Source organism: Phoca vitulina, unplaced genomic scaffold, assembly GCF_004348235.1.
Source record: "Phoca vitulina isolate PV1807 unplaced genomic scaffold, GSC_HSeal_1.0 scaffold10, whole genome shotgun sequence".
Classification (NCBI taxonomy): domain Eukaryota; kingdom Metazoa; phylum Chordata; class Mammalia; order Carnivora; family Phocidae; genus Phoca; species Phoca vitulina.
The window spans coordinates 33,695,589-33,700,226 of record NW_022589713.1 but is presented as its reverse complement, the minus strand read 5'-3'; positions in this window follow the sequence as shown (position 1 = coordinate 33,700,226).

Genomic DNA, 4,638 nt, shown 5'->3' with positions numbered 1-4,638 from the left:
GGGGAGGGGCTCTAGCAGCTGAGAATGATGCCCATGTGACAGCAAGGAAAAATGGAGACCTTACTCCTAGAGCCATAAGGAAACAGACTCTGCCAACAGTTCTTGAGAAGAGAACCATGAGGCCTGGATGAGAACCACAGCCTCAGCCAATACCTTGATTTGACCCTGTGATGCTTGGAGCAAGCAAGAACCCAGCCACTCTGTGCCTGACTTCTGATCTACAGACCTGTAAGCTAATAAGTGGGTGTTGTTTTAAGCTGCTGGGTATGTGATAATTTGTTACACAGCAAAGGTCACTGATACACACCCCCCAGTTACAGAACTGACCTGGAGGGGCAGAGAGGCTGCAGGTATGACAGAGTTCTCTCCAGTGTCCTGCCCCTACTCGGTCCCCACCTTCCTCCACCACCAGGGCACACATACCACTAGATGCCGGTACTGTAAAGGATCTACCAAAGCCCAGGACACACTTTCTATCATCTGATCTATCCAAATTAATCCTGAAGGAATCAAGTTCTTAGCCTAGCAGATCTTGTAGGCAGGTGCTAAAATCATGCGATACGGAGAATAAACTTGCCCATTCCCAAATGGAATCCCATTTGTGGCACGTGTGCACGCGTGCGCACACACAATTGCAGAGCTAAATGTTACCATATATTTTGCCCATTTTCAAGAGAAAGAAACTACAGATATTCACCACTCTAACAAAGAAGAAAACTGCACTGGACTCAACTCAGGGAATAAATCTCATCTCTCTCCCCTCACTCCAGCCTCCCTAATTTGCTTTAAGACTCTGGAATGTGCTAAGCCCCTCCCTGTTCTAGGGCATTTTCATTTTCATAAACTTTCCTCCTGCTTGAAGTAGTCTTTCCTCCACTCTTCAAATGGCTGAGTCCATCCTTAAGGTTTCAACTTTAATACGATTCCCCAAAAGCTCCTTTCTCTGACTCCCCAGTCTAAAGCTGGTCTCCACTTTTTGCTCTTCCCTTTCTTAGCATTTTATCACATTCTGTAATTATATATTGATTTCTCTGTCTGCTGGCTGGACCACTAGAATATAGCTTTATATATTATTCAGCACTCTCTTGGTGGCAAGCAACAGAAATCCTCTCTGGCTTGATTAAACTATAAAAGAGGAGTAGCTTATAGGATTCAAAGAAGACACAGCCTCCACAAAGGCAGGAATGATGGATACTGTAGACCTTCTCAGTCCTTCTCCCACAATTCCAGCCACTTCAGAAATGTGGGCACCACCACTCACATTTCAGATTCCTAGGAGAGGGCTTCTGGTAGGTCAGGTTGAGTTGAGTTTCTGCCCTTGGACATGACTGCAAGTACCAGTGATGGGCTCAGTGTGAGAACAAGAAAGCACAATCCGTTACTTTGTTATTAGAGGGGAGGAAGGATGAGGTGGATGGCTTTCTGTAGGGAACACACCAGCTTTACCACTTTGTCTGAACCTGGATTGTGGGTAAGGCTCTGGACTGAGCCGTGTTACTGTGTCTGTTTTCAGTATCCCTGAAGGTCTTTCAGTCTTTAGATTACACGTCTCCAGCAGGTCTTACCACCATCAAGAGGCTCTATGTCCCTGTGCCTAAATGCTACAGATTAAGTATTTGTGTCTCCCCCAAATTCATATGTTGAAACCTTATCCCCAGTGTGATGGTATTAGGAAGTAGGGCCTTTGGGAGGTGATTAGTGTCCTTATAGAAGAGGCCCCAGAGAGTTCCCTCCCCTCTTCTGCTACGTGAGGACACAATGAGAAGGCACCTGTCAACGAGCCAAGAAATGGCTCTCGCCAGACAATGATGAATCTGTCACGACCTTGATCTTGGACTTCCCAGCCTCCAGAGCTGTGAGAAACAAATTTCTGCTGTTGATAAGTCACTCAGTCTATGATACTTTGTTATGGCAGCCCAAACACACAGACAGAGACTGGTACTGAGAAGTGGGGTGCTGATCTAACACACCTCAAACGTGAAGGTAGCTTTGGAACTGGGTCATGGGCAGAGGCTGGAGGAGGTTGGAGATGTGTGCTAGAAAAGCCTACACTGTTGTGAATGAAGCTTTAAGGGCAATTCTGATAGAGCTCAGAAAGAGAGCCAGAGCAGAAGCCTCGATCTTCCTAGAGAATACTTGAGTGATCCTGAACAGAATGTTCATAGAAATATGCAGGTTTAAGGCCATTCCAATGAGGTCTCTGATGGAGATGAGGAACATGATACTGGAGAGTGGAGGAAAGGCCATTCTTGTTATCAAATGGCAAAGGACTTGGCTGAATTGTGCTCAGGTTCTAGTGTTTTGTGGAAGGTAGAACTTGCAAGTGATGAGCTTGGATATTTAGCTGAAGCAATTTCTAAGCAAACTGTTGAAGGAATGGCCTGGGTTCTCCTGATGGCTTATAGTTAAATTCGAGGAGAAAGAAATGACTTAAAGATGGAATTTTTCATCAGAAAGGAAGCAGAACTTAAAGATTTGGAAAATTCTAGCCTATTTATTTTGTAAAAAAATGAGGCAGGGTTTGGGGCAGAGAACACTAAGGGTGTGGCCTAACGACATTTGATCAGGAGATTGTATGAATCAGCTACCTCATCAGAAGCCCGGAGCTATTGTCCAAGACAATGGAAGAACCACCACCTAAGGGAACTCAGAGGTCAGCAGAGTGGTTATAAAAAAGGGGCTTCTAGTGCCCGCAGGACCTCTGTCTTCCCATCAGCAGCTCTGTTTCCCACATTTACGGTAGAAGTGGGGGGAGATGTCAGTGTTTCTGAGCTGCCCCAAGTGTGGCTCCCGTGGACACAAAGCACCATGGCTACCCCTCCAGAGGGAACCGGCAGACTTCGCTGGAGTCTGTGTGGTACTGTTTCTGCAGAATGCTTGAGCTGGGGGACTATGGCTGCTGCCACCCGATTTCAAAGGATGCCCAGGCACAAAGCTGGGGGAGGGGCCATTAGGCTAAGCCATGAGGGCAGGGCCACCTGGGGTCTCCCTTTGGAATGGGAATGTCTATCCTGTAACTGCCCACCATTGTATTTTGGAAGCACATAACTTGTTTGATTTCGTAGGTGCACAGCTGGAGAGGAATTGCCTGAAGACAAATTGGGACTTAAGCCTCCGCTGTATCTGGTTTAGATGATATTTAGCGGAGACTTTGGACTTTGGCTTTGGAGTTGATGCTGGAACAAGTTAAGGCTTTTGGGACCGTTGGGATGGAATGAATGTATTTCACATGCCAAAAGAACATGACGTTAGGGGTCTGGAGCAGAATGCCATAGAATATTTGTGAATACCAGTTTTTAGACTAAGACAACAGATGAACCAGATACCATATGCTAGCCCAGGCTGTGCACACCACAGAGCTGGAAGGGTCCATATGCACCCTTGACAAGACAGCAGGATGTAGCGAGAAAAACTGGGCTCTGGAGAGACCACTGAGTAGGAATTCAGCCTTACCACTGTGACGTCGGCCCAGTCATTTAGCCTGAGCCTCGATTTCCACATCTATAAAATGGGTATAATTATATATACTTGTGAGCACATGGCTTTACATGGCTGCCTAATAAAGCCTTTCAGGGATTCCTTTCTACAGTATCACCTTATTTTCTGCACACCACCTATCACCATGAGAAATTATTTTATATTTTATGTATACATTTATACCTTTATTTCCTTACCAGAATGACAGACAGTTCCAGGAGAGCAGGAACTTACTTGAATTATTCAAGGCTGTATTTTCAGTGCCTGGCACATCATAGCCGCTCAATAAATATCTACTGAATAAATGAATCGTGAATGAATAAATGGGGACACATGAGGGAAACAGAAGAGCACACAATGGGGATCGTTTTATTTCTGGCCTCTTATGTGGAGGGAAGGGACAGCTCTAGCAAATAGGCTGCACCCTATGAGCCACGTTTTCTGTGTTCCTGGTATTCTATTTGTTTTCCTTTTGTTGTCCCCATGGCCTTAGTCATTCTTTTTAAACATTCCAACTGGGTCTCAGCAGTGCCACAGGGTAATAAACGAAAGGCTGAGGGTCAGAGGACCTCCCACCTCCGAAGATGCCAGGACCTGGTGGCAATAGCTAAGGAGCCGGGAATCCTGCTGGAGGTGCCCCCTCTGTCCTGAATCAACCTGGGAGCTCCCAGGTAGTTCATCTGAAGAAAGTAGCAATCTCCTCAACACTTCCTTACAAGTCTGAGGATCAAATGACATAATGTATATATAAAAGTCCTCTATTAAGGACCTGACATATAGCAGGTCCTACATGTATGTCTGTACTAGAAACGACCCTAAAACTCCAAGATCCCGGCTCAGTACATATTTTTCCTTCAGAAATTTCTAAGCATTACCACTCAGTGATAAACTGTACTTTCTCAGAATTACTGACAGCTCTTGGCCCCGTGGCATTTCCTCTTTTTCAAGGAAACAAAACAAAACAAAATGGTCTCTTCTTTCCCAACATTGTGGCAACTCTGCTCCAGCAGAGGAAATGTAAATCGCCCAGCAAGCAGCCAATCTGAGGTGTCATCTCGTGGTTCTCCCGTAAAGAAGTTAAACAAACAATGGAATGCCTGACCCCTTATTCTGAAGTTTTTCCACCTGCTTTGTAATTAAACACCCGTTTATGGCCCTGGG